The sequence below is a fragment of the Scyliorhinus torazame genome, chromosome 21 (assembly GCF_047496885.1).
Source record: "Scyliorhinus torazame isolate Kashiwa2021f chromosome 21, sScyTor2.1, whole genome shotgun sequence".
Classification (NCBI taxonomy): Eukaryota; Metazoa; Chordata; class Chondrichthyes; order Carcharhiniformes; family Scyliorhinidae; genus Scyliorhinus; species Scyliorhinus torazame.
In genome coordinates, this window is record NC_092727.1 from 35,986,419 (window position 1) to 36,000,031 (window position 13,613).

General features: G+C 45.5%; 1 protein-coding gene across 3 annotated transcripts in view; it reads right to left on the reverse strand.

Moving 5' to 3' along the window:
• Positions 1-13,613, reverse strand: part of LOC140398254 (otoancorin-like) — a 164,977-nt gene that overhangs the window by 42,486 nt on the left and 108,878 nt on the right. The gene's annotated exons all lie outside the window — the stretch shown is intronic.

Genomic DNA, 13,613 nt, shown 5'->3' on the forward strand with positions numbered 1-13,613 from the left:
GGACTGGGATATTATAGCTATGACTGAAACATGGCTAAGGGAGGGGCAGGACTGGCAGCTCAATGTTCCGGGGTACAGATGCTATAGAAAGGATAGAATAGGAGGTAAGAGAGGAGGGGGAGTGGCGTTTTTGATGAGGGAGAACATCACGGCAGTACTTAGAGGGGATATATCCGAGGGTTCGCCCACTGCGTCTATATGTGCGGAACTGAAAAATAAGAAGGGAGAGATCACCTTGGTAGGACTGTACTACAGGCCCCCAAATAGTCAGCGGGAAATTGAGGAGCAAATATGTAAGGAGATTACAGATAGCTGCAAGAATAATAGGGTGGTAGTAGTAGGGGACTTTAACTTTCCCAACATTGACTGGGACAGCCATAGCATTAGGGGCTTGGATGGAGGGAAATTTGTTGAGTGTATTCAGGAGGAATTTCTCATTCAGTATGTGGATGGACCGACTAGAGAGGGGGCAAAACTTGACCTCGTCTTGGGAAATAAGGAAGGGCAAGTGACAGAAGTGCTAGTGAGAGATCACTTTGGGACAAGTGACCAGGGGCGAAATTCTCCCCCAACGGCGGGATGTCCGCCGACTGGCGCCAAAGCCGGCGCCAATCAGACGGGCATCGCGCCGGCCCAAAGGTGCGGAAGGCTCCGCATCTTTGGTGGCCTAGCCCCAACATTGAGGGGCTAGGCCGACGCCGGAGGGATTTCCGCCCCGCCAGCTGGCGGAAATGGCATTTGTTTCCCCGCCAGCTGGCGCGGAAATGTGGCGCATGCGCGGGAGCGTCAGCGGCCGCTGTCAGTTTCCCAGCGCATGCGCGGGAGCGTCAGCGGCCGCTGTCAGTTTCCCGCGCATGCGCAGTGGGGAGAGTCTCTTCCGCCTCCGCCATGGTGGAGGCCGTAGCGGAGGCGGAAGGGAAAGAGTGCCCCCACGGCACAGGCCCGCCCGCGGATCGGTAGACCCCGATCGCGAGCCAGGCCACCGTGGGGGCACCCCCCGGGGTCAGATCGCCCCGCGCCCCCCCCCAGGACCCCGGAGCCCGCCCACGCCGCCTGGTCCCGCCGGTAAATACCAGGTTTGATTTACGTCGGCGGGACAGGCAATTCCTGGGCGGGACTTCGGCCCATCCGGGCCGGAGAATCCAGCGGGGGGTCCCGCCAACCGGCGTGGCCGGATTCCCGCCCCCGCCCAATCTCCGGGAGCGGAGACTTCGGCGGGGGCGGAATTCACGGCGGCCAATGGCCATTCTCCGACCCGTCGGGGGGTCGGAGAATGACGCCCCATAACTCCATTAGTTTTAAGATAGCTATGGAGAATGATAGGTCTGGCCCAAGAGTTAAAATTCTTAATTGGGGCAAGGCCAATTTTGATGGTATCAGACAGGAACTTGCAGATTGGGGGAGACTGTTGGCAGGCAAAGGGACGGCTGATAAATGGGAGGCTTTTAAAAATGTGTTAGCCAGGGTGCAGGGTAAGCACTGTGTAAGCACATTCCCTTTAGAGTGAAGGGCAAGGCTGGTAGAAGTAGGGAACCCTGGATGACTCGAGATATTGAGACTCTGGTCAAAAAGAAGAAGGAGGCATATGACGTACATAAGCAACTGGGATCAAGTGGATCCCTTGAAGAGTATAGAGATTGTCGAAATAGAGTTAAGAGGGAAATCAGGAGGGCAAAAAGGGGACATGAAATTGCTTTGGCAAATAATGCAAGGGAGAATCCAAAGAGATTCTACAAATACATAAAGGGGAAAAGAGTAACTAGGGACAGAGTAGGGCCTCTGAAGGATCAACAAGGGCATCTATGTGCAGAGGCACAAGAGTTGGGTGAGATCCTGAATGAATATTTCTCATCGGTATTCACGGTGGAGAAAGGCATGGATGTTAGGAAACTAAGGGAAATAAATAGTGATGTCTTGAGAAGTGTGCATATTACAGAGGAGGAGGTGCTGGAAGTCTTAAAGTGCATCAAGGTAGATAAATCCCCGGGACCTGATGAAATGTATCCCAGGATGTTGTGGGAGGCTAGGGAGGAAATTGCGGGTCCCCTAACAGAGATATTTGAATCATCGGCAGCCACAGGTGAGGTGCCTGAAGATTGGAGAGTGGCGAATGTTGTGCCCTTGTTTAAGAAGGGCAGCAGGGAAAAGCCTGGGAACTACAGACCGGTGAGCCTAACGTCTGTAGTAGGTAAATTGCTAGAAGGTATTCTGAGAGACAGGATCTACAAGCATTTAGAGAGGCAAGGACTGATTCGAGGCAGTCAGCATGGCTTTGTGCGTGGAAAATCATGTCTCACAAATTTGATTGAGTTTTTTGAGGGGGTGACCAAGAAGGTAGATGAGGGCAGTGCAGTATACGTTGTCTACATGGACTTTAGCAAAGCCTTTGACAAGGTACCGCATGGTAGGTTGTTGCAGAAGGTTAAAGCTCACGGGATCCAGGGTGAGGTTGCCAATTGGATTCAAAATTGGCTGGACGACAGAAGGCAGAGGGTGGTTGTAGAGGGTTGTTTTTCAAACTGGAGGCCTGTGACCAGTGGTGTGCCTCAGGGATCGGTGCTGGGTCCACTGTTATTTGTGATTTATATTAATGATTTGGATGAGAATTTAGGAGGCATGGTTAGTAAGTTTGCAGATGACACCAAGATTGGTGGCACAGTGGATAGTGAAGAAGGTTATCTAGGATTGCAACGGGATCTTGATCAATTAGGCCAGTGGGCCGACGAATGGCAGATGGAGTTTAATTTAGATAAATGTGAGGTGATGCATTTTGGCAGATCGAATCAGGCCAGGACCTACTCAGTTAATGGTATGGCGCTGGGGAGAGTTATAGAACAAAGAGATCTAGGAGTACAGGTTCATAGCTCCTTGAAGGTGGAGTCGCAGGTGGACAGGGTGGTGAAGAAGGCATTCGGCATGCTTGGTTTCATTGGTCAGAACATTGAATACATGAGTTGGGACGTCTTGTTGAAGTTGTACAAGACATTGGTACGGCCACACTTGGAATACTGTGTGCAGTTCTGGTCACCCTATTATAGAAAGGATATTATTAAACTGGAAAGAGTGCAGAAAAGATTTACTAGGATGTTGCCGGGACTTGATGGTTTGAGTTATAAGGAGAGGCTGGATAGACTGGGACTTTTTTCCTTGGAGCGTAGGAGGCTTAGGGGTGATCTTATAGAGATCTATAAAATAATGAGGGGCATAGATAAGGTAGATAGTCAACATCTTTTCCCAAAGGTAGGGGAGTCTGAAACTAGAGGGCATAGGTTCAAGGTGAGAGGGGAGAGATTCAGAAGGGCCCAGAGGGGCAATTTCTTCACTCAAGAGGGTAGTGAGTGTCTGGAATGGGCTGCCAGAGGTAGTAGTAGAGGCGGGTACAATTGTGATTTTTAAAAAACATTTAGATAGTTACATGGGTAAGATGGGTATAGAGGGTTATGGGCCAACTGGGACTAGCTTAATGGTAAAAACTGGGCGGCATGGACTGGTTGGGCCGAAGGGCCTGTTTCCATGCTGTAAACTTCTATGATTCTATGATTCTCTATCTGCGATTGGCCCAGAGCCCAGCGCAGAGCCCAATTTTGGACTTGCGCGTGATTCACCTGTCACACCTGATGCGGATCCGGGTGCAATGGGGTCGCTGAATCCTTCCCGTTATCTTTTTACGAAGTAGTGTCACTTTCCATTTAAGAACAGTGGAATTCCATCCCATCAACTACTTTTTTAGCCCATTCCCCGGTCTTATCAATATTCTTTGCAGCGTCTCTTGACCTTCTTAAGAATGAACTTTGTTATTTATTTTAGTATCATTAGAACAGTTCAGCCATAACTTCTGTTAATGTTTACCCCAATCATTGATATACACAGTGCCCATTAATTGTCCCAAATCTCAACCATTAATCACTTCCAGCCATTTTGAACGCTGTCCGAAATGTCTACTCTTTTACTAATCAATTTTTAGCCTAGCTTCGAACCTCTCATATGTTACCTTGTTAGGCAATTTCCTAACATCCATGTACGCTTTACCTGCTGGGTACATAGTCTACTATATTTGCCATCGCCTCAAAAAAACTGAATGAAACTTGTCAAGCAAGGTCATTCCTTTTTAGCACTAATGGAATAGCGTTGAAGCTGTTATGCCACTACACATTTTAAATTCAAATCCAATCCAACACGAATGAGGAGAGCATCTTATCTTCCTCTGTAGGAGGAGCTGCCCACAATATGAATTGGTTCACTCCCTCACTTGTTTTTATAAAGCTGGTGCTCACAAAGCACAATTGTTCACGATTTGGCAGTATGTTGGTAACATCAGTCAGACAGACCTTCAAGATGTCGGCTGTGGGAGGTGTGAAAGTGCTTGGCAGTTATAAGCTTTCCCGAGCTCAACTGAGAGAATTGGTTGAACCAGTTGGCCAGGTTATATCTGAAGATGCCGATGCAGGTACGGGAATGATAGTGGAAAAAGGTAGTGGAAAAGCACCGACTCAGCAACAAAAAAAATCACCTCAAACAAGGAATTTTCTTCATTCCAGGTTTTGGTCACTGAACTAATGTTTGCTGAAGTAGCCGACTATATTCACTTGCTTTCAAATATTTTCCCAACAAAGGAAGAAAACAGGAACTGAGAAACCACTGCTGGTTTTCTCAGCCTTCTCCTCCTTCACTGCTCTTATTAAAATTACAACAATAGGTTCATTCCAGAACATGCACCTGTGTTTTAGTCATCCTGTAAAAGCAGCATAAATCCACAGTCAGCATCCAACCTGCTCCCAAAGCAAAGACACTTTCTGGAAAAAGAAGTCTCGCTCATCTGGTTTTGAGTCAGTTTGGAGTTTTAGCATGAGAACCAAATTGAAACTCCTTTGTTACCAAATCAAAACTTGGAGTGCAAATGTATTCACACTCTTCTCTTTCATGTGAGACCCTCTCCTTTTTCACTTCTGTTTCACTTTTTCCTCCCTTGCTCTTCACTCTGGTGCAAACCTGTAAAATGTTTCTCCTCAAGTTTTCTTTTACCATTCATCACACTGAGCAGGGAGATCCAGAATTGAAACACGGCTGAGAGTGAAACTGGGGCCAGCAGAAAATGGATTCGGATCAGGAAAGACAGATGGCACAGATCAGGAGTTGAGTGAGATGTGACACCACACCAGGGTTTGAAGAGTATGATTCGAGAACCATGAATGTAGAAAGCCCGATTATACCTTTGCTACCGTTAATTTCTGATGCTGGTTTTGACTGTGTAGCAAATGAAGTGAAATTAGAAAACCAATTTTCATTTCCAACTTCAAAATCAATATTTTTCAACCCTGTAACCTCCTTTTGAACTATTCTAAAGGGGTTGTCACACAGTGATTGCTTCCAAGCTTTGTGAGGATCTAAAATTGATGGAATTCAGTATGTTACCTGGCTCCCAACTTATAACAACACAAAGGTTACTTCAAATCCACGCGGATGTGACTTAAAAAAAAAGTTGAGCGCAATGCTTCACAGAGGAAGTTTGTGATAGAAATCAGTCAAAAATGGTCTTTCAATGTCATATTTGTTTTGGTTTTGAATTGGCTTGTGTGCTTCAGGCAATGGGTGATCATGGATGATTCTGAGCAATACAGGGTGCAATCCTGTGCCCTTTTTTGAGGCGGGTATGGTGGCGAGGGGGGATTTATTGATGTGGGAAGGTGTAGGACAGGTACTCTGCTTCCTTTCCACCTCCACTCTGATTAAGCCTGTGGTGAGAAGGCCCTTGGAAGGTCTTCCTGCCTCACTGCCAATTGAAGATCTGAAGTGTGTACCTAATGGCCACTTTTAAGGGCCTCATCTCATCTTGCCACCCCTGGTATTAACAAAGCAGTGTGGTGAGGTGAGAGGGGGTGGGGTGTGGGTTGGGGTGCAGGTAGCTTGCCTTATAGGAAGCACGACAAGCAAACCTGTGGTGGATAGCTTGCAAATTCTTGGGGCCTTATCGAGGAACCCAGCATCGGGGATCGGGGTGGGGGGGGGGGGGGTCGTCGTGGAATGGCTGTTCCCTGTCCATGCTGCTGGCTCCCCTCCTCCACAGCCCTTGTCCCATGACACCCCTCCCATCATCACTCAACTGGGACCCAGCAGTAATCCTTTGCCTGGGGTGAGCGCAATACTGGGGTGAGCAGCCACTGATTCCCCGATGGCACCTCCATTCCCCGAACAGGCGCCGGAATGTGGTGACTAGGGGCTTTTCACAGTAACTTCATTGAAGCCTACTTGTGACAATAAGTGATTATTATTATGTTATTATTCATTCGTGCTGCTGCCCTCTGATTTTGCCCCATCACTAATCTGCTTTCACATATATATTTACCAGTCCTTATTGATGTGGAGGACAATGCACTTGAATGTATTTGCATTTGAATCTTTGGCAAACCAAAGTCTGCAGAATGCCAAAATACATTTGAAAAATCCCAGCTATTTATATCTGACACCGATCTACCGGCAAATAACTTATCAGCAAAACCCTAGAAGCACAAGATTATTAGCTGTAACAGGATATAGAATTTCACGCGCCTGAGGATAATTTATTCCCTGCAAAAACAAGTCAACTAATCATGCTAAATCAGTCTGGTGTGTTTGGGGCCTCTTTGACGCACGACCAACCAGACTGCTGCTGATCTTTTAATTAACAGATTAGGATTAGCCCAGCACAAATGTTGAAGTTTGAGGCAGTTACCCTTCGTAGTAAAATCAAAATCATTTGAAAATCAATTTTTGGATGGAAGTTGAAGCAGTAGCACATTTATTTCACTTATGAGGCTGGCTGGTGTGATGTACTTGTGATTTTATAATGAATATTATATCACCTTTGTTCTTGCACCTTAATTAACTCTGTGGGCATTGTTGATGGTTTCATTGCTCTGAATCTGATTTAAATTTAAAATGATGTATAATTGCAGTAAATTATCAATGTGTGTTCTGCACGCCACATTGCAAAATCCATTAATAAACCATGCTGATATTTGGAGAGCAAAACAGATGACTGATAATGTCCATGATGCTCAAGACCTCTGCTAATTTAGAGAGAAAATAATTAACAAAATACTGAAAGCGCAGCTGTATTGATTCTTGGACTTGTTGAATTTATTCTAAACTTGACACGGAAAGCGATATTTACTGGTTTAATACTGTGGTACAGGAGCTGCCCGTTTGGTTTACTTGATAAATGCCTACCTTCAACAGATAGCTCTCACTTATACGGGAGGTGAGATGGTGAAAATGGATTTTAATTTTATTGTTCTTAGTTCACAATGAGACAGAATTAAGACAGGTGCTGGGGGTCTCGGCGCCAGCTGGAGAGCCAGTGAGAACTCCACATCACCTGTTTTGTGAAGGCTCGTTACATCTCTTGTTCCATTCACAGACTTGTCAGGCATGCGGCAGGCCACCTCCGAGACCAAGGGTCCTGGGGAAGAATTCTCATCGACTGTGGCACAAAACAACAATGGCAAATAAGGTGGGCTCCACCCCTTTTGTTCCATTCAGGTTTTGCACTAATTTTCGATAGCAATCCATGGTATTAGCTCCCAACACTCGATTACTTAGAAAATAGGAGGAGGAGGCCATTCAGCTCTTAGAGCTCTGCTATTCAGTATGGTCCTGGCTGATCATCCTTCTGTTCCTGCCTTCGCTCCCTATCCTTTCACCAAAAAAGCTATATCTAACTCCTTCTTGAAACCACACAATGACTGTGACTCCTGGTTCTGGACTCCCCCCACAATCAGGAACATCCTTCCTGCATCTACCTAGTCTCATCCCAGAATTTTGTAGGTTTCTATAAGATCTCCCCTCATTCGTCTGAACTCCAGCGAGCATACTCCTAACCGACTCAATGTCTCCATCCCAGGAATCAGTCTGGTAACCCTTTGCTGAACTACCTCTACAGAAAAAAACTCCTTCCTCAGATAAGTGGATCAAAACTGCATACAATACTCCAGGTGTGGCCTCACCAAGGCCTTGTATAATTGAGTCAAAACATCCCTTCTTCTAGATTCGAATCATCTGGCTGTGAAGGTCAACATATTGCTGCACATCCATGCTTACCTTCAGCAACTGGGGTACGAGGACACCCAGGTCTCGTTGCACATTTCCCTCTCTCAATTTTATAGCTATTCAGATAATAATCTACCTCCGTGCTATTGCAACCAAAATTGATGACCTTATATTGATCCACCTTATACTGCATCTGCCATGCATGTGCTCACTTACTCAGCTTGTCCAAATCACACTGAAGCAACTCTGCATCCTCCACACAGCTCATCCTCTCACCTAGCTTTGAAACTTCAGCAAATTTGAAGGTATTGCATTTAATTTACAGGACCGGAAACATTACAGGGAGTGGAGAAATGTCTTCACTCAGGGCGTTCTGGATCTTTGGAATTGCCTCTCCCAGGTGGACGCTCCATCTTTGTGTATTTAAGACGGGGAGAGACAAACGGCGTGATCAACTGGCCTTGTTGCGACAGACTCCATGACCCGGTAAAGCTTTAAATCCTGTGAGAGGTTTCTCACAAGATTTGTGATGCTCAGAACGCCTCATGAGATCCAACAAGATCTCGCGAGAAGTCACCAGTAAGGCGAGATCCAGATTTACATATTTTAAGTGAGCCATGAGGCACATTTAAATATGTTGCGCCCAATTCTCCCAAGCGCCAGGAACTAATGCCCGCACCTGGGAGATCTCGGCAAGGTGCTGTTTAGCACTGGCCAACATAAACGTTGACCAGGCATCATGGCACGTGGGTGGAGGGGGGGGTGGGGGGGGAGGAGTTTTCCATGCCATTGGAGGCCTCCTTCTACACTTTAGGCATTCTATGATCTACATGCACTTTACCATTTTTGCTCTGTACATGCATTTATAGGTTTAAAGGGAACAAGATGCAAAAGGCACCAGTTAAAATAGACAAATGCTTCATTCTAATTGAAAAAGGGGACGGTGAATTTGTTTGTTCTGATGTCAGAGTGTGGACAATGCTCGACTGAATTGTGTGAGTATTTATAATCTACCTCATGCTGTTTTATAAGCCTAGCGTGCAAGTGTTTTTAACGTAGAAGTGATTGTTCAGATATTTTGACTGGAAATGGTAGAACAATCTCAAAGTAAAAATCATTACTGACACTTGTTTACTCCTTTTATTTTTTCTCTTTTTTTCCGGCCTAAGTGTGCTGGGTTCGCGAATCACACTCAACAAGGACTGATAATGAAGAGTAGTTTATTCACTAGTTTAGCAATTACTCAAATACTTGCTGAGGAAAGGCGTAGTGGTATTGTTGCTGGACGAGTAATCCAAGAAACACAGGGTAATGCTCTGGGAGTCCAGGTTCAAATCCCACCGTGGCATATAGTGAAATTCAATAAAAATCTGGAATTAAAGGTCCATGTCATAAAAATCTACCTGGCTCACTAAAGCCCTTTAGGGAAAGAAATCTGTCATCCTTATCTGGTCTCACCCACATGTGACTCCAGACCCATAGCAATGTGGTTGACTTTTATCAGCCCTCGGAAATGGCTGAGCAAACCACTCAGTTCAAGGGCATGAAATGGTGGCCCAGCCGCGATGCCCATATCCCATGAACAAATAAAGAAACTTGTTTTCTGCCTGTGCTCCTGGGAATAACTCCCACAATCCTCTTTCCTAGACATGTAATCATGTGGCTCTTGGTCTACAACCTCTCCTCCTCAAGCCACTGGTTCAGAGTCTTACAGGAAATGCCAAGCTTGATCTTGCTCTCACCTGAGGTCCCCACATGCCCTTTTTAGTAGGACTTCAGTCCTATTTATCAGCAACCAGCACCCTTGGCTGAACTTGTTTTCTCTATCCACGGATCCCAAGGTGATTGACGTTCCCAGTCGCCATCCTGGATGTCAGCCAGCATATTGCAGGTCCAAGGTTAAACTTGTGACCTCCAGCCCATTTGTTTCAGGCCCAACCAAAATGCAAACGCTGTATTTACCCACCATGCCCCTAGAGAAGCTCTCTGTATTTATGTTTCACGTTAAGATTTACAATGCCCTGGGATCTGTTGCAAATTAATTTAAGACCCAAGAATTAATCATTAGATCAAATCATCCCCGAATTAGGATTTAAGATTCTGCTGATATCTGAGTTAAACTATGAACTTAATCCAGGACGTCACTATGCACCTTGTCCATACTGAGTAACTTGGTAAGAGAGAAGGTTATCTCCACAAGAGGAAAAGTCAGAACTCTCCGGCAGTTGGGACCCTTGGTTCCTGCCGACAGCACACCCCTACGCAAGGGTTTCCCAACGGTGGGGGCGGTTTCAATGGGAAATCCCATTGACAAACGGCAGGAGTAGAAAATCCCGTTCCAACAAACTGTGCTCCATCAAGAAACACGCGGCGGGGGGACCGGAGAATCTGCCAAGGTCACAAACATCTCACTCGACGACAATTTTTTCATGTCTGCATAGCTGTAAGCCATCCCACCACAAGATTTTCTCCTTCGTTAATGTCATTTGCTTTTCTACTTAAATCAGATGGTAAGATGCCGGCAGCAAATCTTAAATTGAACCATTTTGTGTTTGTTTGGGCATGCAGTCTAAACTCACAGAGTATAACTTTCTTTACCATGAATCTGTTTTAGGCAATTGGATTGAACCACTCCTAAGATTGATGCTCAACACTGAACATGAATATGGCTGAGAGGTAGACACAAATACTTCGTAATTCATATTCCTTTGTGTCCATGAAGCAACTTGCCAAGTCAAAATGTTATGATTTGGACAAATTGTTCAGAGAGCCATGAGGAACAGCAACTGGATGATCCACATGTAAACCAGGGCTGTGGGATTATTGGCTTTATTACCATGCTTTCAGCATTGTCAGGGTAGACCAAGGAAAAGAAAATTCCACAGACCACTAAGAATCCCAGCTGGATTTTTACTCCCTTATAATCGAGAAAAGGAAAGTTGGTCAGGCTCAGGGCCAAATTCGAAAATGCCAATTCGTCCTGGGTGGATTTTTCTTTCTTCATTCTGTCCAGGAAAAACCTAACACCCAGGAGATGAAGACAAATGGCTCCGTCATCGTCTGTCATGAGCTCCATGGTCCTTAATCATTTGGAACATTGATTGGCTGCCACCTTACGTCAGAGTGAAAGATAACGAATTGCAAAACCTGACAGACTTTTTAATAGAATGTTTACTGTAGAGGATAAATTGTACAATCCAGAAGTCAGTGAATCTAGAATTGCAAACTGAAGCATCTCCAGATGGACACTTACTTACGCATTCAGTTGGCAGATGTTATTTACCAAACTATGCATCTGTCATTGGCATTTCAGAAATGAAGCTTTGGGCTACACTTCAAACAATGTACAAAATTACAGTTCTAACATGCAGTGACATTTCTGAAATCAAATACTGGTAACAGCATTAAGGTACTTCAGCTCATAAAAAAGTTTTCTGGTTGGTATTCATGCTGAAGTACCATGACTGCAACATTTCAACCACTTCACATATCAGAGCTGTCTCAAGGAAATGTATAAAATCAAAAGCTAGCGCTCTACTATGATAGGGTTCTTAACCTGGGGCTCAGCAGTCCCCTAGGGTCCATGAGAAGGAACCTGTGGGGTTTAAAAACAAGAGACTTTTATTCAAAAAGGGAAATGCACTCAGATTAACGTGGGATCAGGCAATCAAACTGCTCCACTAGTGCTACCTCAAACCACTGCAATGACAGCAGCATCTAACACTGAGCCCAGGCATCTGCTTATTGAGAAGGGAGAGAGGTGATGGTACTGGTCACTGAACGCACAAATCTCCTGGCTTGTGCCTCCTCGCTCCTCTTTGCCAAGTCCCACATTATAGTCCACTAACCACACACACCCCTCCTCCCCACTCAGCCCTCACTCTCCTACTCAGTCCTCACTCACTCCTCACTCCCCAAAATTTTTTCAATAACCCATTCAGTTCAACTCACCAACTAAGTTCAGCCACTGATGGTTCTATGCATGGTTTCATTTCAGTTCAGAATTATTTTTTGCCCTGCTTTTGTTATTTGCTGGGTCACAGTTGTGGCTGGGGCCAAACAGTAAGCCACTGCCTTCACTAAAAAAGCAGAGTGGAATACATCAATACTGAAAATATTCAGATTGACGCTACCAACAAAACTGCAACAGTTTACAAACTCAGTTAAATAGTTTGCACTGCCTAATTTTTTCCCCAGCTTCTATCCTGCTGTCTTGAGTCACACTGAAGTATAATTACCGTCATCGGTTAAAATGATGTAGAGACATCAATCACTCATGAGGGATTGGGTAAACATGTTGTAAGTTCATTTATTTAGATGAAGCAGATAAGAACATTTATATATAGGGAGACTGCTTGAAGACATTAGCCATAGAGCTGAGTGTGTGTGCTCTGCTCAAAAGAATACTGAAACCAGATCGCATGACACACTTCTTTTCTAGTGAGTCTATGCTACCATCCCTTAAAGACATATTACAACATTTGCAGTGATACTGGTTGGCCTTTTCCTGTACCTCATTCGTTCTTCGCCAACAGGTCCTGACCTTGAATATTAACAGTTTCACAAGACAAAGGAGGGTATCCATGCAAATCTGAGATCAATGAGCTCGTAGTTTAACCTTCCTGGATTGCCCGAGAGTCATTCAGAACAAAACATTCTAATTCCAAAACTACTGCGAGCAATAATTCCTGTACTAGTTATAACATATTGGAAAATGTTGGGGAGGGAGAGTGGGGAGGTGAAGCTGTCTGACAGACAATTGAGCAGAGAGCCAAGGCCGACTGATGTACCGGGAACATTGGTGAGGGAGACAGTGCGCATTGAGGGAAAGAGGAAGACAGGAGGTCAGATGATTGGGGCCCATGTGAAGGGAAACACATTGTTGGATGGCTAGGGTGGGGGCCTGTATTTTCTTCAGTGCCCGGATAAGAGCAGCAACATGGAGGGTGGGAGCAGCTCAGAGAACGTTGGTACCGAAAATATAAGTTTGTTTTGTGGAAATTTTACAACATGGAAATGAGGGCAACAAAATCCAAAAGAGAGCTCTTGCAGTATGGCATTCCAGTTCTTGCAACAACTAATCCGTCTTGTGCCACTCCTTGAAATCAAGTAATTTCTCAAGCCTCTGGTACTCTCCCAAGATTAACCATAGATCAAAGAATATCTTCAGAGCATGATTTTGTCCTTTACAAACATATTTCTCATCTTGTTCCACTATCTGACAGCTGTGACATTGTTTTTCTTTGCGATCAGCGGAGGGATTCGTGCTGAATTGCACATTTGTTGTCAGGGGCGAAATTCTCTGGTATCGGCGCGATGTCCGCCGACCGGCGCCCAAAACGGCGCAAATCAGTCGGGCATCGCGCCGCCCCAAAGGTGCGGAATCCTCTGCATCTTGGGGGGCCGAGCCCCAACCTTAAGGGGCTAGGCCCACGCCGAAATTGAAATCCGGCGTGTCGCCTTTCCCGTGAGAAGGAGAATCAGCGAGAATCGCGCGCGCGCAATCTACGTGGTGCAGGTCGGGGGCCATTGCCAGAGGCCCCTGCGGCGATTCTGGGAAGACAACTGGCCGAGTTCCCGATGGTGTG